At 39.6% G+C, this 23,448-nt stretch overlaps 1 pseudogene; it reads right to left on the bottom strand.

Annotated features, from left to right (window-relative positions):
* Window positions 1–2,238: 2,238 nt before the first annotated feature.
* LOC115680445 (nucleolar complex-associated protein 3-like) lies at window positions 2,239–6,176 on the bottom strand (annotated as a pseudogene).
* Window positions 6,177–23,448: the final 17,272 nt, after the last annotated feature.

Below are 23,448 nucleotides of genomic sequence, written 5' to 3'. Positions count from 1 at the left end.
CCACCTAATTTCTTTCTTTAGGCCAACGAGCAGCAAGTCCAATATACAGGGAATTGACAATCTCACCAACTATACAAATGTGGTCGCTCTAGCACGAAATTGCATCTCTTTCTAAATAGGAATAAGGTGGCGCAATTTAGAACTCATTAGCAAAAAACAATGAGTGTAACTTCTCCCTAGACAACTTAATCATGAGAGCACACCCTCATCTCTTTCACGTGTGATGGAGGCCGAAAGAATACCAAGGTCGCGATTTAAGAATGTTAATGCAGATTCACATTCTGAGATTATTCTCGTGACAGAGGAGGGTTCGCCGGAAGCCGTTTCAGTCAACCCAACAGCCAGAGCTGCATATGAATCTCTGAGATTCCTCAAGTTACCAAGGAACTGCAGAAAGTTTTAGCGATGGCTAAGATAAAAGATGCTCAAGGGATGTTGAGTCCATCTAGGATATGAGTTAATCATAGAAACTGATAAAATCTATCAAACTGACAGAACCACTACCTTTGCAGAAATTTCAGTACGCAAATTTGATCAAGCTCGGGGATTGAACACTATAAATCAATTACTCTAGATTAGCTCTCAAGTGACATCCCATTAAGAAATGCAAGTAAATATAACAAATATCTTTTTTCAGAGTTGAAAGTTCTAAATTCTTTACCATATGCACATACAAAAGTTTCAATCAAAGAGAGAGAGGGAGAGAGAGATTCTTTTTGCATAAGTCACAACATCTTGATGCAAAATTGACATATGAAATACATGCAAAAATTCTGAATATATCAACAAGCTTGTGCATAACCCCCACAAAGCTTCTCTTAAGATTTTATGATTCAAAATTAACTCCGTGGCCTGTTATGACAATCATAGCATGTGATTTTAGCATGGATAGCGCACATGCAAGAAAAGTAGATATCTTAATTCATCTAATGTGATGCTTAAACTATCCCTGGTGGTACAGACCAAATAAAAAACAATCCCTGGTGGTAGTTTTCCTGTCATTGATTGGAGAGTACCGTGTATCTTAGAAAAATAACGTATCACTAGAAAACAAGAAAACTTTTGCTCAATAAATATTTCATGCAAACCAAAACTGAGGGCTTTCTAATTTTTCTACAATTTGCCACCTTATCAACATTCAACTCTTGATTCACTTTGTTACCGGGCCGGGACAGACGTCGGGCCCGGCATTCCCACTGTAACGTTCCATTTCAAGGGCGCGGACGTGGAGCTGGACGCAGGGAACACCTTCGTTCGAGTGGCTGACGACATCATATGCTTCGCATCGAAACCGAGCCGGACGTCGATCTACAGCAACCTGGCGCAGATCACTTAAGCGAAGCGTCCGTGAGTTCCGGCGGCCCTACCTTGAGACCTCAGTTTCCGTGCCTGTTTTATTGAAGCAAGATGCTGGAATTAGAAGAGTACGAGTACAACCACGACTTGCGTTGCAAGCATATTCGTTCCAAGGGACGCCAGCAGGGTCTGACCATGTTGTGTCACGTGCGATCAGCTATTCTTTATCGCAGTCACTATTGCCAGCAACTATACATATTATGCTGTCGAAGAATAAGTTCGAAAATGAGATTTGCCTTTAGAGAGTAATTTTCACTGTAGTAGGGTTACAGAAATTCTTGAGTTTTCCAGGTCAATCTAATTACCTGCTGAATGTCGAATTCTACTAGGTTCATGATGCCGAACAGGTGTTTATCGCATAATTTTAACCATATCATTATCCATAATCCTTAATGTAGAAGAGGCTTTTCATCGGTAGAGGAGACGTTGAAACTTACCAGTCTTTCTTCCAATTGCTGAATTACTGCCATCAGTAATAGAATCATATCGTGCTGAATCGGAGGGACCAGTCCCCTCCGGACGATAAAGTTCCTGCCTTACATGCAATTATAAGTTCTATCAATCAGAAACTTGCCTTAGTATCTACGTAGGTGATCAATATCATTTCCAAATTCTTAGGGTACCCAACTTACAAAAGTGATATATGAGATTCTACTCGACATTAGCTAAAGTTTCTATTACACAGTTACACTAACAATTGGGTCGAGGAAACGGGCTGCCCGTGCCATACAAAGTGAGGGAGGCATATACGCCACGTCTCTCAGAACCCGTTATTCTCGCAACAATCTGCTGATTCTGTCCAGCTCTTACAATATCAAATGGTGAATATAGTTTGGGGATTTAAATTGAACACCAATAAGAGAAACTTAGTTAGGGGAGCAAAAGATAGATGAATGGATGCAGTCAAGTGACCCAAAATTTTTTTAAAAAATAAACCATTACCAAAATTACCATCTAGGCAGTAGGCAGAGGCCGATTTTCTATAAATTCAAGATACATGGTTTTTTCGCTTTCTCTTTTGCTTCTTTTGCTTCTTGTATTTGTCATATAAAACTCAGTGCCCTCGTTGTACGATCTAACTCACTCCTCAATCTCTCATTCTCTTTAATGTCGCGCAGGAGCATATAATGCTCTGATAGCTTCTTTTTCACCTCATCTTCATCGAGTGAACCTGCTTCCTCCAGAACTTGGGCCACACTGGATGCTGCCACTCTTTCACTAGCACGTTTCCTCTTGTTGCTCGACTTCACAGCATTGCTCTTCACGCTGAAGGATTCCCGTTCAAGTGATAAGTTTAGAAAAGTTTGTTGTGGGGAGAGCATGGAGAGATGAGCTTGGGTAGGAGCAACACTCAAGTTAGAGATGCCGGAAGCCAAAGTTGAAATAGTCCGATGATAATGTTTTGTTAGAAGGTTGAGTTCGCAAAGCACGGAAGCTAGTGCACCACTTTGATTAGGGTCCGAGGCATATGGTTGATATTTCTGCAAAACAGTAATTGCTATTAGAGAGATTGTTCGTAATTTACTTAGCATTTCAAGGGGGAAAAATGAAACTAAGGGCCCGTTTGACAAGTTGCCAAATAGTGAAAATTTCTATTCTTTTATTCCCAAAATCAGTTTGGGAACAGAAATCCGTTTGTTAAAATTTTTGTGCCCGGGCACAAATTTGCAAAAAATTGTTCCCAGAATCAGTTTTGGAACAGAATCAAGAAGCAAAAAAAAGTAGCTTCTTGATTTTGGGAACAATTTTTCTATTTCTGATTCTTCTTGATTTTCTTCTTCCCTTTTGGTTTGTTGTTCTTCTTCTTCCTGACTTGTCGCTGGCCACCGGTGATTGGCCATAGGCCAGGGCTGGCGAGGGCGGCTCGCGGCCACGACGGTGAGACCTCACCCAGCCATGGCGAGGCCGACCTCGCCGTCTCGACCCAGGCAAGGGGTCGCGACGGCGAGGTTAGCCTCGCCTTAGCTGGGCGAGGCTCGACCTCGCCCAGATCCGGCGAGGCCAACCTCGCCATCGCCTGGGTTGTGACGGCGAGGGCGGTGGTGAGGGCCATAACGGCAAGGGCGGCGGCTACGACGCCCTTGTCGGCTCTGGCCTGTGGCCGATCGTCGGTGACCGACCATGGCCAAGGAAGGGAAGGGAAAGAAAGAAAAAAAGAAAAAAAAAGGAAAAAAAAGAAAGAAATATTAAAAAAATTCAAAATATTGTTAATAAAAAGAAATTTTGTATAGTTACCAAACGCATTTATGTTCTTTTTCTATTCTAAGAATAGAAATTTTGGGCAGTTACCAAACGCCTTCAAATACTTAGAAATTGTTCTCGGGCATCAAATAAAAAATAATAATTTCTGAGCAGAATCAGTTTTCGGGCACAGAATCGTTGCCATGCGCACCCTAAGTGATCTGATATGTCAGAATCATGCAAGAAATTGGTCCTGTATTGAGCAGAGCATAAACAGAGGGTAAAGCGTATAAGAGTGCACTCTAGTCATGTAAGTCAAGCTCGCCCAGTGCTCGTCAGAAAAACGACCACTATAGCTTCTCAATAGACATTTACAATGACAACTAGAAACATGGAACTAAAAAGCAACAACAAATTTAATTGAGCAGCCATCTTGTTCAAGAACGCTTAGTAAAGTTCCAGATTTCTTTTCTTTTATGCGGACCGTGGTCAGTAGGCAAAGCAAAAATCATAAAAATTTAAACCAAGAAATGGTGGTGAAGGCTCCATTAACAGCTACACTTGTAGTAAGGCTGGAAGCTACAACATTCTCCAGGGGCCCAGCTTGGAGCTAAATGGTGAAAGTCAATCTCACTCTGCTACAAGACATGAGGTTAAAACTCAAGTCGTACATGAGGAGATGTTTCCTGATTTCCGGACTGCACATATACATGCATAAGTATGTCCATCCCCATTTTAAATCCAATATCATTCATCGATTAAGGTTTTGCATGGTAGTAAATTGCTTACCGCAACAGAACATGATACTGAGCCACCTCCAGGATCATTTTCCAACAAAACCCGACATTTTATATTCTTTTGGAGAAGAAGCTTTAAAGTGACCAAGGCTGAATGTAAGGGCAAACAAGTAAACAATTAGAATGATAATCATAGTATCAACAGAAAAAAAGTAACTGGCATTGCATAAACCAAGAGGATACCGGCCATGGACTCTGCAGACTCAAAGCATAAAGAGAATGTGGCCAAACGCTTTATGAATGCTGCAGCCTTCTGCATATCGTGTTGCCTATCATTGCACAACATCATCTTTAGAGCTTCAGCTAGCACCTCACCCCGATCTCTGCTTTAGACATCAGATATCAATGAGCAACAGTACAAAGGGAGAAAGATGCTTTCGCCATTCTGGTGGTCATGATAAAAAAGTCACTATTGGTTTCACGCGTTTCTCTGTCATTGCCTAACATCTAGGACTACTATTATAAAGAAAGTCATGTGAACAAAAGTGCATGAGCAGATGAACCCAGAAAACGAACTTGATAGCAAGTATATGATCTCTGCTTCAGACATCAGATATTAATCACAGTAAAAAGTGTGGTGGTCATGATAAAAAGAATGCTATTTTTTCTCCAAACAAAGTCATCGGCATCAAGAACTGTGGTTTTTATAATAAAATCAGGTAACTGAAAGTGCATGAGAGCATGAGTTCAGAAAACAAACTTGAGAGCAAGGTACTGAGCACCCAACATAGAAGTGCTAACCTTCCAGACCTGTATTCAAGTATGAGGTTGTATAGATGAACAAAAAAATCTTGCAAATCAACATTCAAAGCATCAAGATTGTTTTTCATCATTTTGAAAGCACTGATGCAACAGCGAAGTCTTTCCGATACAGTCAGGCATTTTCCAGAACTGTCTGTTTTTCCACCAGAACATGCGAGCTTTTTAAGGTAATCCATGAGATCTCCAATATAATTCAAGTCAATCAGGTGAGAAAATTTTGCTAGACCATCCAAACATGGTCCAAGGAGTGGGTGAGCCTCAGTCACATGAGTTGTACCAGTATCTCCATTAGGTCTGCAAAACAAACAAAAAGAATGAAGTGATCACAGTATCCCGTTAGACATCATCCCCAAAGATAATTTCGAATTCAACTTTAAGTACAAATATTAGGTTGATTATAGAGAAAGAGTAAACCGATACAGCAAATGGACAGCATCACTCATAATTGAGAACTACAGCTTAATATTGTCCTACGAATTTTCTTATGTCAATCTGAAGACCTGGCCTATATTGAAACCCAAGTTTCAGTGTCTGATAAAACATTTGCTTTGACACAGTACTGCGCACCAAGACCAATATGCCCTTTCATGTTTGAATATTCCTCTATAGTATCATAAGCATAAACAATTTATTTGACACATGAAATCACCTGGGCACAATTGACTGCATGGTGTGCTTCAGAACACGAAAATATATCTCAAGTACGGCAGAAAGTGTCTCTGACTGCATCCTTCGACGCTCCATAATATCTGGAGCAAAACTAGCTGCTTTATAATCAGCAGCAACCTGTTTACAGCACCAAGCACCTCAACTGGACGATACCGTAAGCAGAAAATCTGCGAAAGTAGTCAATTGTTGTTGCATACGAATGCCTACCTCTTCCGTCATTTTCGACATCATTTCTTGCCTAGATTTCTTTCTATCAGTCGGTTGTTGATGGCTTGATTCCTCCGATCGGTTTCCTTTCTTATTTTTCTTATTTCTAACATTTTTATCCTTATATGGTTCTGCAGATCTACCAAGATCCTCGTCAAATGACAGAGACATAAGTACTTGAAAAAGCATCTCGATAGTTATAATAGAGAGAGGGGTAACAAAGTAATTTAAAAGCAAAAGTTAAAAATAGTGACCTATTAAACATACTTGACTAGAGTTAGGATGCATCTGACAATTATGAGCTTTCACATAATATGCAATCAATCGAACAGCCGGTCACTTCACCGCCGTGTTTACCCTCATTTGTAAAAAATGACTTAATAGTGTCACAACAAAGTTTCCTGATGATATCCATTCACATCTATTATTCAAGAGAAGAGCAGAGTGGAAAAGGGAAAAAACAAATACATGCCAAGGGATGCTCAAGGAAAATGACCAAAAACTAAAAGTAACATTGTCTGTCATGAGTCATTGTAGCACTTGACTCTTTAAGGAGTAGCTCCTTTTCTTGTAGTCCTAAGTCCGTACCAAAAAGAAAAAAGGAACGATAAATAGAATGTTATCTAGTATTTTTCAGACCTTAACATAAAAAGATCGCGCTTACAATGCATGCATGACTTCATACAAGAGCACATGCGTACATGCTCACAGAATTACATAACCACAAGCAGAAGCATCGCATGTCTAAATGATTGCTAAGCAACGCTCCATTTCTTTCCTTTTTTTGTCTGCAGGAAACTTAAACCAAAAGCAAGCAACACTACAAAAAAACAAGGGTTTAGCCACGGAAATTTGCGACGAATTATTTTTCGTGGCTAATTGCGATGCAATTTGCGACGAATATATTTTCCGTCGCAAATTAGCCACGAAAAATAATTCGTCGCAAATTTCCGACGAATTTTGCGACGAAAAAAAATTCGTGGCTAATTTGCGACGGAATCTGCCACGGAAAAAAAATCGTCGCAAATTTGCGACAAAATTTACCACGAAAAAAAATTCATGGAAAATTTGCGACGGATTTTCCCACGAAAAAAATTCGTGGCTAATTTGCGACGGAATTTGCCACGAAAAATAATTCGTGGCTAATTTGCGACGGAATTTGCCACGAAAAAACATTCGTCGCTAATTTGCGACGGAATTTGCCACGAAAAAAAATTCGTGGCTAATTTGCGACGAAATTGCCGACGAATATTTTTCCGTTTCTAATTTGCGACGAAAAATAAATGTCGTTGCTAATTTGCGACGAAATTTACCACGAAAAAAAATTCGTGGTTATTTTGCGACGGAATTAGCGACGAATTGTTATTCTTCGCTAATTCTCCTCTACTTGTAGACCCAATTTCTCTCTCTCTGCTAATTCCTCTTATCCCTATTAGCTGTTCTCCCTTCCTCTCCCTATTCGCTGTTATCCCTTCCTCTCGATAAATCTCTCCGCACGCGCAAAAATCTATCTCGGTGAACCTTTTCTACTGGTAAGTGGTGTGATTAATTTGGGCAAAACTATTTTCAAATTTTTGTTATTTTATTGAGTTTTTTTTTTTCTTTTTTTTTTTCGACTTCGTCGCCGGTCGCCGGTCCGCAACCGGCGACCGGCGAGGCTCGCCGGCCATGGGCGGGGCCGCCGACCTCGCCCGGATCCGGGCGAGGCCGATCGGCCTCGCCATGGGGCCGAGTCTTGGACCTTGCGGCGAGGTCCGGCGGCGGCCATGGCCGCCGACCTCGCCGCGAGGTCCGGCGGCGGCCATGGCGCTCGACCTCGCCACCCGATCCGGGCGTCGAGGCCCAAGCTCGACCTCGCCGCCCGAGATCCGGGCGCGAGGTCGGCGGCCATGGCCGCCGCCGGACCTCGCCGCGAGGTTCGGCGCGGCCATGGCGAGGCCCAAGCTCGACCTCGTCGCCCGGATCCGGGCGCCGGCCCAAGCTGACCTCGCCGCCCGGATCCGGGCGGCGAGGCTTGAGCGGCCATGGCCGCCGCGAGAGGTCGAGCGGCGGCCGGCCGACCTCGCGGCGAGGTCGAGCGGCCATGGCCGCCGCGAGAGGTCGAGCGGCGGCGCCTGGACCTCGCGGCAAGGTCGAGCGCCATGGCCGCCGCCGGACCTTGCGGCGAGGAGGTCGAGCTGCGGCCGCGGACCTCGCCGCGAGGTCCGGATCCGGCTACGAGGTCCAGATTGGCCATGGCCGGCGAGGTCCAACTCGCCGGCGCGCCGACCGGCGACCGAAGAAAAAAATGAAGGAAAAAAAATTTGGGAAAAAAATTCGAAAAAAAAATTATTATTAAAAAAAATTGGGGAAAAAAATTATTATAAAAAAATAAAATCTGAAGTCAATTTTTTTTTGTAGGTACGTATTCGTTTGAAAGTCTCGCGGATGAAGTGAACGTTGCAATTCTCATCAAATTGAGCAGATTTCAGTCAAATACTTGGGTAAGTCAATTGTTTTAATTTTTTCAATTTCAAAATAATTGTTTAGGCAAAAATAAAATTTTAATTTTTAGAATTTTATGGTTTTAATATCGAAATTTTTTTGGCATTAATATTTTACGAGATTTTGTTATTTTTATATAGACAATGCAAAGAGACATGGCTTGGATGTATAATAAGAACTTACCTGGACGTCGAGGATTGACCGATGAGTTTCGTACTGGGTTGGAACTATTTTTGGACTTTGCTAGTAGTAAATATGAGTTGATGGATGGAAATAAGTTAAGGTGTCCGTGTAGAAAGTGCAGTAATGGTAAATTTCATGTATGTGATACAGTTAGAGAACATCTTTGTAGATTTGGGTTTACTCCGAACTAATATAATTGGACTTGTCATGGTGAACCATTTATATATGATGAAGGATATCGAATAAGTGACCAATTTTCAGTTAGGGAAGAATGTAACTATTATGACCAAATGAACCCATACCAGAGGATGGTGATTGATGCAGCTGGTCATAATTCAGATCCAAACCATGCAAGTACTAGTTTTACTCCAAGACTTGAACAATTTGAAGAGATAGGAGTAACAGGTTTTGATGAGAATGTGTGTAATGAAACGTTTCCATCTAATCGGTTGGAAGTGTTGAAAGCAACAGATGAACCTTTATGGGCGAGGTTGTGACAATCATACTCGGTTATCGCGACAAGAAGATTGTTAAATATCAAAGCGAGCATAATGTGTCCGAGAATTGCTTTAACTCTTTTGTTGAAGTAATGCGAGAAGCAATGCCTCCTGATAACATAATGCCAAGTGATTTTTACGATATGAAGAAGTTAGTGGATAACTTAGGTCTTCCAGTTGAAAGGATTGATGTATGTAGTAGGGGTTGTATGTTATATTGGAGAGATGATGAAAATGCAGAATCTTGCAAATTCTGTAGCCAACCTAGGTACAAGATTAACAGGAACAGGAGGCAAGGTCGTAATCAGAAGCGTAGACCATGCAAGCAAATGTTTTATCTGCCCTTAATCCCCAGATTACAAAGGCTTTATGCGTCTCAAGCCACTGCTGAACACATGACTTGGCATGCAAATCATGAAACAGAAGAGGGTCTAATGTGTCATCCTTCAGATGCAGAGGCATGGAAACATTTTGATAGAACATACCCTGAATTTGCGATAGAGCCTCGAAATATTAGGTTAGGTCTCTGTGCTGATGGATTTGCCCCATTTGGAAAATCAGGGAAAAGTTATTCATGTTGGCCAGTTATCTTAACTCCGTACAATCTTTCACCCGGTATGTGCATGAAGACACCTTATATGTTTTTGACATTGATCGTGACCGGGCCGAAAAATCCGAAAAAGTTGATAGATGTTTATATGCAACCATTGATTGAAGAGTTACAACGGCTATGGAATGAAGGTGTCGTTACGTATGATGTTTCTACTAATCAAACATTTGTAATGAAGGCTGCTCTTCTTTGGACGATAAATGACTTTCCAGCTTATGGAATGTTATCTGGATGGAGTACAGCTGGGATCTTAGAATGTTCGATATGTTTGGAGATGTCGAAGTCATTCAGATTAAGACATGGTAAGAAGCCTTGCTATTTTGACTGTCACAGGCAATTTTTGCCGATGAATCATACATTCAGAAGGAATAAAAAAGAGTTAATCAAGAATATGATTGAAAGAACTCCTCCACCATTGAGGTTGACCGGTGATCAAATATGGGAGCGAGTGCAGGACTTTCCAACTGTTGTTGAAAACCCTCATGGCACAACTATTGCGTACGGAAGTGCACATAAGTGGACTAAACGCAGTATATTTTGGGATCTACCATATTGGAAAGCTCATCTTATTCATCATAATCTTGGCGTTATGCACATTGAAAAGAATGTTTTCGACAATGTCATAAATACTGGATGTCACGAGAAAAACAAAAGACAACTTGAATGCAAGAAAAGATATGAGAGAAATTTGTGATCGGCCAACATTAGATGTGGATGCAAGCAGCAGGGGATCAAAACCAAAAACAGTTTATACATTGGATAAGGAGCAGAGACGAGTCGTTTGTCAATGGTTGAAATCTGTGCGGTTTCCTGATGGATATGCTTCGAACATCGGGAGATGTGTTGATTTGAACGAATGCAAGTTGACAGGATTAAAGAGTCATGATTGTCACATATTTATGGAAAGACTAATTCCAATAGCTTTGAAGGAACTTCTACCAAACTTTGTATGGGGCGCCATTACAGAGTTAAGTAATTTCCTCCATGATATTTGCTCAATAGTGTTAAAAGTATCACACATGGAGAAACTGGAGAGAGACATTCCAATTATTCTTTGCAATTTAGAAAGGATATTTCCTCCAGCGTTTTTGATTCAATGGAGCATCTTCTAGTTCACTTGCCTTATGAGGCTAAAGTTGCAGGTCCCGTCCAATTTCGATGGATGTATCCATTTGAGAGGTAAAATTTTTTTCAAAATAAAATTCAAAATACTTTATTATATATTATGTTCTGATAAACTTCTTTCTATTGCAACAAGGTTCTTATATCATTTGAAGAAAAAAGTGAAGAATAAGGCATGTGTTGAAACTTCAATTTGTAATGCATATATTGTGGAAGAAGTGACAACATTTGCATCATACTATTTTGAGCCGCACGTGCAGTGCAAGAGGCGGAGAGCAGGAAGAAATGATGAGGGTCCCATCGATCCCAATTGCAAATCATTCTCTATTTTCAATTATCTCGGTCGACCAAGCGGCGCATGTCGGTTTCGTTGCTTAACAGTGTGAAGAACGGCGGCAGCCATACCTATATTTTACGAACCGTCCGTAAGTGGAGCCATACTTCCAAGTAAGTGTATATTTTTGCAAATATATGTATTGCGTGTCAAATATTTACTAATATTTAAATGTAAATTGTTAATAGGATTTTTCAAAATTCAATGTATGGACTACCACCAAATGAGTTCGACCGTTTGTGCGATGAACAATTTGCAGCATGGTTCAAAACATATGTAAGTTACCTATAGACCAAAACCAAGTTATTAATATTTTATACATCATTTAAATATATATTATTGACTTTGCGTGTGTAATCTTATGTTCACAGTAATCATGATCAAGTTGAAGAGCAAGGATTACTATATTATCTGTCATGGGGTCCACAGTCAAGCATACGAATTTGGCCAACATATTTCATAAACGGGTACAATTTTCACACTCGAGAATATGGAATGGAAAAAGCCACAATGAATAGTGGTGTGTGTGTTCGGTCATCCAATTGTGGTAGTTCAAAAGATGATTTTTATGGCTTGTTGGATGAAATCATCGAGATAGAGTACCCCGGACCATTAATGCGGGTTGTGTTATTTAAGTGCATGTGGTTCGACCCCGTCAAAGGAACGAAGGTACATACGAAGTTTAATTTGGTTGAAATAAATCACAAGAAAAGGTATAAGAAATATGAACCATTTGTGTTGGCACAACAATCAATTCAAGTATATTATGCATCATATCCTAATTTGAAACGTGACAAAGCTGATTGGTGGGCTGTATGTAAAACCAAAGCACGAAGAAAAATCGAGGAACACTGGAAGGATACAGCATATCAACAAGAGGAAGTTTATAATGTGGTTCAAACTGAGGAATATAACATTCCTACTCTACGAGATCCATGTGGAGCAATGATAGATGTAGATCTAACTGAAATTCGCGAATCAAATTTAGAAGGTGTTGCAGAAGCTGATTTTCAGACAGAGGATGATGATGATGATGATGATGATGATGATGATGATGATGACGACGACGACGACGATGACGATGATGATGACGATGATGACGACGATGACGACGACGATGATGACGATGATGCTGAACAAGAAGATTAAGATCAAGATGAAGATGAAGGTGAAGACGAAGATTTAGATTTTTGAGACTTTTTACTAATTATATCGTAATTATTATTATTATTATTATGACAAAGTTTATTGTTGTTGTCATATTTATTATTGTTGTTGTTGCCGTAATTATTAGTATTGTTGTTGTTGTTGTTGTGGTAGTTATTATTATTATTGTAATTGTTGTTGAATATTATTATTGCTATTATTGTTAATGAAACGTCATTGTCCGGAAAAAAAAATGAATTACGCGAGTGTGGGATAGTAGAAATGAAATTCGTGGCTAAAATCTGTGGAAAATTTGCCACGAAATTTAGCCACGAATTTCATGAAAAAATCCCACTCACAAGGCTAAGTAATTTTTCATGAAAAGCCAAAAATTAATTTTAGGAAATTCGTGGCAAAAATCCGTGGCAAATTTGCCACGGATTTTTTTTAAAAAAAAATTCTATTGTATTCTTTTTTAGGAAATCCGTGGCAAATTTGCCACAGATTTTAGCCACGGATTTTTTTATTAAACAAAAAATCTATTGTATTCTTTTTTCAACGGATTTTTTTTTAAAAAAAAATTCTATTGTATTCTTTTTTAGGAAATTCGTGGCAAAAATCCGTGGCAAATTTGCCACGGATTTTAGCCACGGATTTTTTTATTAAACAAAAAATCTATTGTATTCTTTTTTCAGGAAATCCGTGGCTAAAATCCGTGGCAAATTTGCCACGGATTTTAGCCACGGATTTTTTTAAAAAAAAAATTATATTGTTATTCTTTTTAGCGTGGCAAAAATCCGTGGCAAATTTGCCACGGATTTTTTAAAAAAATTATATTGTATTCTTTTTAGGAAATTCGTGGCAAAAATCCGTGGCAAATTTGCCACGGATTTTAGCCACGGATTTTTTTATTAAACAAATAATCTATTGTATTCTTTTTTCAAGAAATTCGTGGCTAAAATCCGTGGCAAATTTGCCACGGATTTTTTTAAAAAAAAATTATATTGTATTCTTTTTTAGGAAATTTGTGGCAAAAATCCGTGGCAAATTTGCCACGGATTTTAGCCACGGATTTTTTTTATTAAACAAAAAATCTATTGTATTCTTTTTTCAGGAAATCCGTGGCTAAAATCCGTGGCAAATTTGCCATGGATTTTTGCCACGAATTTTTTTTAAAAAAAAATTATATTGTATTCTTTTTTAGGAAATTCGTGGCAAAAATCCGTGGCAAATTTGCCATGGATTTTAGCCACGGATTTTTTTTTAAAAAAATTATATTGTATTCTTTTTTAGGAAATTCGTGGCAAAAATCCGTGGCAAATTTGCCACGGATTTTAGCCACGGCTTTTTTTAAAAAAAATTTATATTGTATTCTTTTTTAGGAAATCCGTGGCAAAAATCCGTGGCAAATTTGCCACGGATTTTAAAATAAAAATTATATTGTATTCTGTTTTAGGAAATTCGTGGCAAAAATCCGTGGCAAATTTGCCACGGATTTTAGCCACGGATTTTTTTTTTAAAAAATTATATTGTATTCTTTTTTAGGAAATTCGTGGCAAAAATCCGTGGCAAATTTGCCACGGATTTTAGCCACGGATTTTTAAAAAAAAAAATTATATTGTATTCTTTTTTAGGAAATTCGTGGCAAAAATCCGTGGCAAATTTGCCACGGATTTTAGCCACGGATTTTTTTTTTTAAAAAAAAAACGTGTGCAAGCTTTTTGAGGAAAGTCGTGGCAAAAATCCGTGGCAAATTTGCCACGGATTTTAGCCACGAATTTGAAAAAGACCCCAAAATTACCGCGACAATTTTATATTTCGATTCGAATTTGCCGCGATATAATAACAATTCGTGGCTAAAATCGTGGCAAATTAGCCACGGATTGGAAATCGTGGCTAAATCCGTGGCAAATTAGCTACGAAATAAGATTCGTGGCTAATTTGCCACGATTTTAGCCACGATTTTAAATCCGTGGTTAATTTCAGCGAAAATTCAACAAACGGCGTCGTCTTCATGAGCGGGTACAAATTAGGGTTCTTCTTTTCTGTTCTCACGATCGAACCTATCTTCTCACCTTACCTCTGTCTCTTGTCTGTCTCTGTCTTCTCCCTCTTTCTCTGTCTCTGTTGCAGTTCTTCGGCGTTCTTCGGCGCGATTCTTGGCGTTCTTCGGCGGCAGACGCTGGGAAGCGAGGACACCCAGCGCGCGGTCTGCTTCTGTTGGGTTCTTCGGCGGCGTCCGAGAGTGTTCGGTTTGCTTCTGTTCGGTATGCTTCTGTTGGGTCTGCTTTTCGCCGTTATTTCTAGGCATTTGCGTCTGCTTATGCTTATGCTTCTGTTCAATATATGTGTTGGGTCTACGTTTGGGTCCGCTTCTCGCTCCGTGCTTCGCGCTTCTATGCTTCGCTTCGTGCTTCGCTCGCGCTTCGCTCGCTAAGCTTCGCTTCGCTAAGCTTCGTGCTTCGCTTCCGTGTTGGCTGGCTTCGTGGTTGGGTCCGCGTCTACCCGTATTGGCTGGCTTCTGTGTTGGGTCTGCTTATGCTTATGCTTCTGCTTCTGCTTCTGTGTTGGGTCTGCTTCGTTCTGTTCGTGGACGAAACAGATTGGGTCTGTTTCGCCCACGAATTTGGTTCTATTCGTGTGCGAAACAAACCAGTTTCGTGGGCGCTTCTGTGCTTCGGCTTCTGCTTCTGTGTTGGCTTTCGTGGGCGCTTCTGTGTTGGGTGTTGTGTTGGCTTCTGTGCGAAACAGATTGGGTCTGTTTCGCCCACAAACAGAATCAAATTCGTGGGCGAACGAAACAGATTGGGTCTGTTTCGCCCACGAATTTGATTCTGTTCGTGGGCGAAACAGAATGGTTCTGTTTCTGTTTCGCCCACGAAACAGAACGAAACATAATCAATTTCTCATATTTAGGTTGAAATTTGGTCGGATTTAGGTTGAAATTTAGTTGAAATTCGTTTGAAATTTGGTCGAAATAAGGTGAAATGTTGTCGGAATGAGCTGAAATTTGGTCGGTCAAGTGGAAACGGCCCGCTGATCGAAATTCACCGCCTATGGCTATGACGCAAGCCATTTTTTTGGCTTTTTGGAGTCGTTTAGATGGGTTTTTTGGCAAAAAATGATTCTGGTGAATAGTGTTTTCCGTGACATTTCCGCTTTTTTTTTTTTTTTTTTTTTTTTTTCGTTTCGGAGTCATTTTATCATTATCTAGGTTTGAAAACTATTTCCAAACCGTTTTTGGCCTAGGTTGAAGCTTTGGCCATCGGGGTAAAACTATTTCCGTGACATTTGCGTTTTCTGGAGTGGCTCCCTTCGAGGTAAAAATTTATTGATTTTCTTGTTGAAGTTGATATATTCATTTTGAACAGAACTTAGTGATTTACTTGCATCATAAAATTTGTTGTGAAAGTGTAACTTATTAAGTTCTAAGGCTTTCAAAACATGCAATTAAATTTTAAAACAAGTCGAATTACAGAAATTAACTGAAAATTTGATGACCCTGACCAGCTAGATGAGTTCTTCCTTTTTTACCGTTGTAGGACCAGAAATTTAGCTCGTAGACATTTCCGGACAGCTTCCTTTTTTTCAGGGGCCATCTCTCTTGCTCTCAATAACAAAATGGTAAGCTTCACGACGTACGTCATTATGTGTCCTTAATATATGTTCATAATTTTCTTTATTTTTGTCTAACCTTGCACCTTTTAGTATAAACGTGGAGGTCACATGCGTCGTGATGATGCTTCACAAAGAAGATTAGGCCTTTCCTCTTCCTCGTCCTCATCCCCATCCCTTTCCGCTTCCCCTGTCCTTGCCCTTTTATCTAACCCTCAACTAGTACATGGACACATTGGCCCTTCCTCCGACCCTCAAATGCGAACTGAATTTACTTCAGTTCTATCGCCTTCGGTTCCACCTTCTTCTTCAACGCAACACTCGAATTATGAAGAAGATACCCGATTCATGATAGCCCCATTTGGAGATTCGTAAGTATTTCATTTTTTTTAAATATATGTGAATTATTACGGATGCTACGTATGTTGAAATAAGTTATAACCCGTTTGCAGATTCACGGATTCTACGCGTGTTGTGAGGAGACTTAATAAAATAATCGATAACTATTGGATGGGGCAGTTTAGTAGTTGGACCACTGCTCCAAAAGAAGTAAAGGAATTGTGGTGGAATGAGTTCAAGATAAGTTTTGTCCTTTTATTTCCTCACAAACTAAGTTCGATTTAGCATACTGAGCGTACAATTATTTTTCTATTGATTGCTTGCAGCAGAAGTTCAGGTGGGATGAAGCGGAAGAGAAAGAAGTTGAAAGAATTTTTAAGAAGAAAGCCGGTGATCACATGCGAAATGTGATGAATAGAGCAAAGAGAAGACAAGAAAAGCCGAATTTTATTACAGCTGACAATTGGGCGGAAATCAAAAGAATTTGGGACACCGAAAAGCATAAGCAAATCAGTGAAATTAATAAGAAGAATCGAGCTTCTAGTTCTAGTGAAGGGTCTGCCACATATGCTGGGGGCTCTATTAATATCGGGGGGCATAGAAAAAGAATGGTAAGTCTTTTAAACATGTTGTAAAGTTAAATCAATAATTACTCATTTCATTTATGTTTATATTTTGTAGGCAGATGAATTGGGGACGGAACCAACATTTATGGCTACATTTGAACGCACCTTTCATAAAAAAGATAAGACATGGACCGGCAATCGAGCAAAAGTTATTAAGGTATGTAAGGTTATATTTTTTATTTATATATATGAAGTTTTTTTTTATTTTTATTAATATTGTTAATGTAGGACAAATATGATGAACTTGTAATGAGCACGGCTGCTGCTAGTGGTGATGGTGATGGTGATGGTGATGGTGATGGTGATAGTGCTGCTGCGTCCGAGCCATCGGTTGACAGTATGGCATTATGGATGGAGGCATCGGGTGGAATGAGAAGAGGTCAAATATTTGGGATGGGATCCTTGTCAAGGATGTACAGAATGCCGGCTGCTGCAACTTCATCCTCCAGTGCGGCTTTTTTAAGGGCACAACACGAGGAGCGAACGGACCAAGAATTGAACCGCTTGAAACAATTACTGGTACAGAAGGATGAAGAAATGAAACAGTTACTTGTACAGAAAGACGAAGAAATGAAACAATTACTTGTACAGAAGGATGAAGAAATGAAAGGAGTGAACCAACGTTTGCAATTGATCATGCAACACCTCAACCTCGAAGCTGATGACGGTCCTCCTGTACCTCCTACTAATTCAGTAGGTGATGGCCACAATGATGATGATAGTGAGATTCCTGATGATGATGATGATGATGATGATGATGCTGATGCTGATGCTGATGATGATGATGATCCTTGCTAGTTTAAATTTCCAAGAGATACTTATATTTTTGTGCTTCTGCTTTGTGCTTCTGCTGTTGAATAGATGTGAAAAAATTAACAGGGGTTAGGAGTTTGATATTGTGATGTTTGCGCTGCAGATGGACAGGACTTCGATTCTTGGAAATCAATAGTTTGCCGCAACAGTTTGCCACAACGTGAAAGAACTTCTTTGCAAGATCAATAGTTTGCCACAACAGTTTGCGAACTCGCTAATTTAGAACATTGTTTCATTTCTTTCTTTTTGGGGTTTGTTCTTGTCTTGACTGTGATTTTCTATCAATGTTAATCAGATTTCAAATCGAAATCGTTCCTAAACAACATTCGTCGCTAAAGTATTCATTAAAATTCGTCGCCAAATTTGTTTTCGAATAATGTCGGCCGCAATAGTCAAAATTTTTCGTGGCAAAATACTGATAAAAAAAAAAATTTTGCGGGCAAATTAGCCACGAATTTTGCCACGAATAATTCCAGTGGCAAATTAGCCACGAATTTTAGCCACGAATAATTCCAGTGGCAAATTAGCCACGAATTTTTTTATGGCAAATTAGCCACGAATAAACTCGTCGAAAATTTTTTTTTTTTTTATTAGCCACGTGATAATTAGCAACGACTTTTTGCCATGAAAATATTTCGTCGCAATTTCGCGACCAAAAAATAAATCAAAATAATAGCGACGACTTTTGCCACGAATAGATCTCGTGGCAAATTACCGACGGATTCTTGTCACGAATAATATTCGTGGCAAATTAGCCATGGATATTTGCCACGAAAAATATTCATGGCAAATTAGCGACGGATATTGGCCACGAATATTATTCGTGGCAAATTAGCGACGGATATTTGCCACGAATATTATTCGTGGCAAATTAGCCACGAATTTTGCCACGAATAATTAGCGACGAATTTTGCGACGAATTATTTTTCGTTGCAAAATTAGCCACGAATTTTGCCACGAATAATTAGCGACGAAAAAAATTCGTCGCAAATTAGCCACGAAAATTGGAATTTTCCGTGGCAAAATTTTGCGACGGCCTATTAGCGACGAATTTTTTTCCGTCGCTAATTTCGTCGCAAATTCATTTTGCCACGAATTTTGTCGAAATTTTTCGTGGCAAAATTCGTGGCAAAACCCGGCTTTTTTTGTAGTGCAACAACTAAAATTCATAGATAAAAACAACATTTGGTGTTCTTATGAGTTCATCGGTCACGGAAGCACACAAGCCATTTGCTAAATGAGAATAGAAGTCTGCACCCGCATGACCACATTAACAAAAGACTACTCTTCAAACTTCTCAATTAATAAACCATTCCCCCCATCTAGTCCACCAAAAGGTATATCCATTGCAAACTGGATAACTAAATAGGTTCTTAACATAAGAAGAATAACGAGAAGTGAAAAAGACACGGCTAAACCTTATTACTTCATCCGAGGAACTTATGTTTCTGACAACAACTTCAACCCAGCTCTCGCGATAATTGAAACGAGGAACAGCATCTAGCAAAGTACAGATGCAGCGAACCACCGCATGTTGATACAAGGAGACCTTTTCTAAAACCATCAACTTCTGCAGGTGTGCCTGTTAAATAAAATTTGAAATAGTTCAGAGCAAATAAAATCGGATCGAACCAAATTCAAAATCAACCTAGTGTCACTGCTACCCAAAAAGCACACATGTACAAAAGAAATAAGGTAAGAGTAGCTTATACTATGGAATTGTCCATAAGCTCAACAATGATTAACATTACACTAACTTAAACCGGAATGTAAGGGGGCGCATGATAACTATTCTATTTCTGTCCAGAACTAGTTTTCTGTTTTCTGGAATAGATTTGGAATAGAAATTCGTTTGGTAACGCAATTCCATTTCTCTATTTCTGGAACAATTTTTTGTTCCAGAACTGGTTCTGGATCAAGAATCAAAACAAAAAAAAGGTAGATTTTCTATTTCTGGACGAGAAATGAGAACCATTTCTAAAAGAAATTTTGAAATTTTTGATTTTTGATTTTTGAAATGGCTTAGAATACCTGTGAAATGGTTCTCATTTCTCGTCCAGAAATAGAAAACCTACTTTTTTTTTGTTCTGATTTTTGGTCGAGAACCAGTTCTGGAACAAAAAGTTGTTCCAGAAATAAAAAAATGGAATTGCGTTACCAAACGGATTTCTGTTCCAAATCTGTTCCCGGGAATAGAAAACTAGTTCTTGACAGAAATAGAATGGTTATCATATGCGCCCTAAGTGAGCTGGCGAAAACTGTTGGTATTAAAGTGAGCGCCGTACACAACTTTTGACACTTTTAGTGTCCTTCTTCCCTTTTTGCTAACTGCCTCATGTCTCTTTAGGCTTTCATGCCTTTAACCGCAAAACAACCAACATGTGAATCAATCATTGGTATTCATATACAGAACAATACGATGTTGTTTTTCACAGGAAGAATAAATAGACAGCATTTTGACATTTTTCTATGTTGTTTTATCAGTTTTCATTTGCAGCAGATTAGTGTAATCACACAGACGCACACATACATATACGCTTCCATATCATAGTTTAGGGCAAAAGGACACTATAAGTGCCATAACTTGTGTACGGCGCTCACTTTGGTGCCATAACTTTTTTTCAGATCACTTTGTTGCCAAGTCGGAGGAAAAACGATCACTTAAGTGTCATAACTTTTTTTTGGATCACTTTAGTGCTAAAATTTTTGAAAAACGATCACTTAAGTGCTAAAATTTTTGAAAAACGAACATTTAAGTGCTAAAATTTTTGAAAAACAATCACTTAAGTGTCAATCTCCGGCGAGACTTCGGCGAGCCACGTCAGCTTCAGAAATTAATAAAAAAAATGCCACGTCAGATTTCCGGCGAAAAATTGTGTACGGCACCGGAGTTGGCACTTAAGTGATCGTTTTTCAAAAATTTTAGCACTTAAGTGATCGTTTTTCAAAAAATTTAGCACTAAAGTGATCCAAAAAAAAGTTATGGCACTAAAGTGAGCGCCGTACACAAGTTATGGCACTTATAGTGTTCTTTTGCCCATAGTTTAGTGTCGAATAATTCCCTGCAATTTTTTGAAGTGTCCCTAAATTGAGCTTCCTCAAAATTTAGGATGTAAATTGATATGTTTAATTTATCACCTTGAAATGGTAGACACATTAGCAATCAAATGAAAAAGAAAGGTTTAGATTGGAGCGCAACGTCAACAATTTACCATGTAGCTAAAATGCCCTTGCATCTAGGAAAAATCACATCTACCAATTCCTCATCATCGGTCTTCCTCTTCTTTCCTCTCCTCTCTTTGTCATTGCCTCTGCCGCACGGTGCCTTGCAACACTACCGTCGCTCGCCTCTGCCGCCTCTAACAATGCCAACCAACCATCAAGGTTGCAAACGGTTCCGCCGCCGCTGCCATCATCCTCTCTCTCTCTCTCTCTCATATCAGATGCTTTTGCAACCACGTTTCCGTCGTTCGGATTCTCCGCCGTCCTAGCAACCCTCGCGCACATAACAGGAAACCTCTATACCGTCATCGTGTAGAACAAATCTTTGGCTACGTCTTTACATTTTTTTAAGCAGTTTACCAACTCGAGTTTAGTATCCAAAGAATGAAGGTCGTATAGGATCTACCACATGCACGTTGTCAGCGACTGACAGCAACACTCCGCAAAGAACATGAATAAGTGCTCCAAATGTACGTCGAACGACGATCCACTACAATGGGGCTAGCTGGCTGACCAGACAGCATCGTAAGCATCATCTTTTCTCCCATGTAAACTCAACGAGTTCGAATTGCCCATCGATAACGCTCAGTCGCTTGTAATTTAAGCAGTGGCCCGTTGCATGTTCTGCATCGGATGCGGCTGTTTGGCAGCGACTTCCGCGGGAGTTCTTTGGTTATGAAGCAGGCACACCTGCCTCTCTTAATCAAGTCAATAGTGGAATATATTGTTCAGAAGCTCTGCCTCAAGTGCTGACCACTTACTTTGCGAACACATGGGCTGTGAACATGGTGGGGGGAAATTAAAAATGCGTACATAAAACTCCACAAAAGATGTAGGTTTTTAGGAGAAAATTACTCAATTGGTTCCGAACCTATTGTACGGATGTCAATTCAGTCCTCAATTTTTATTTCATTTTATCAATTTAATCATAAATCTTTGCGCGAAATTTACCAACTCTTGTTAGAAACTATTAATAATTTAAAGGATTCATCAACTTTTCCTTATTACTATATTAACCAGTTCTAGAATTTCAACTTCCATATGAATTACACTAAATTTTCTATTGAGTTACTAAATCTGGAAAAAGGAATGTTGATGAGTAACTCGAAGGTTGATAATTTCATGTAATGGTTGGTGAAGTTAAGAAATGACGGTACATTTCCAAAGTAATTAATCACATACGGATCTGTCAATCGTGGGTAAGTAAGATTCTTCTTTGCTGGACAATTCTACCTTGGTAGTTTGAAAACCTTGTGCTTGATCAACAAAAATCTTCCATATCTCCGCACTTGGCTCGTCTTCTGATGTCATTCAACAAAAATCAATTGACTTGTCACTTGAACAATGGCTTTTGGACAAAAAGAACTGTAGTGCGGTCCAATGTCGTATAAAGGGTCAAATGATGTCAGTCCAAAAGTGAGATTACTTTGCGAAGGCAAAACATCACATGGTCTGGTTTTACCCAAGGGGCACACCCATAATTGCTTATTGGTACTCAAATTTGTTGACTCTAATCTTTTGAGCTGCGATTGATTCTCTCCAAGACCATTTGTCAAAGCAGTGAGGCGGGATTAGCAATTGATTAAGTTAAACCGTGGGGACTCGTGCTACTGATGTAGGATTCCCAATTTGATCATGATCTTGCTGGTCAAGGTTATAAAGTAAGGGAAAACTTTACTTCCCTTGTAACAACCGACCCCGGTCCATAGGGGCCGGTACTTGAAAAGAGGCTTTCTGGCGTCCAGTGAAGACTCGAAGCATCCATAAAAGTTCACGTGATATAAAACCAACGCCGTCATCGAGGCCAGTGTATATAGCTCGAAACCACAGCACGCAAGATAGAAGTAGGGGTGGCCACGTGGGTTTGGAAGGCGGCTCCTACCATGGAGCATTTTTATCCCAAACTGGATTCAAAACGGGTTTGATCGTATCTTGTTTACTACACTCGTATCCCTAGCAGCGATATGATACGATTCACATTGAGCAAGCCCTAAAAATAAACGATATAATGTTATGTGAGCGAAGGGACGAGTGCCGATGATTGAGATGAAATTCTGCAGTTCTATATCACTAATTGATATTCTATTTCCTACTCAATGTGAGTGGGTGCCACGACTTGCGTTTTAGGTATGGTGAAATTAGTAAATTTGTTCCCAAGCGATCGAAAGTTAAATGAAGCCTTTCCACTTTGCGTGCATGATTGACTCATGCCATGCTTTCTCTCCTTTCCTTTTCAACCACCTCTCCTTTATGATTCGCCCTACTTTCTTCACTCTCTTTTAATGATGGAAGGACAATAGCTATGCTAATCCAAGTAAAGATCCAGTACATTTAGCATTTCTCTAATTGAAATACTAAACTCCATCAACCGAACGTCGTTCCTCGTTCGCCGAATAAGAATTGTTTTCCGGTGGCGCATATAATAGTAACAAATTTCTTATAATAGTCCAAGTGCTTCGAGTATAGTAATGTATGGGCATCAAAA

This window comes from Syzygium oleosum, unplaced genomic scaffold, assembly GCF_021117445.2.
Source record: "Syzygium oleosum isolate NSW1041296 unplaced genomic scaffold, Sole_v2.1 Sole_v2.09, whole genome shotgun sequence".
Lineage (NCBI taxonomy): Eukaryota > Viridiplantae > Streptophyta > Magnoliopsida > Myrtales > Myrtaceae > Syzygium > Syzygium oleosum.
This window is presented reverse-complemented; position numbering and strand designations above follow the sequence as displayed.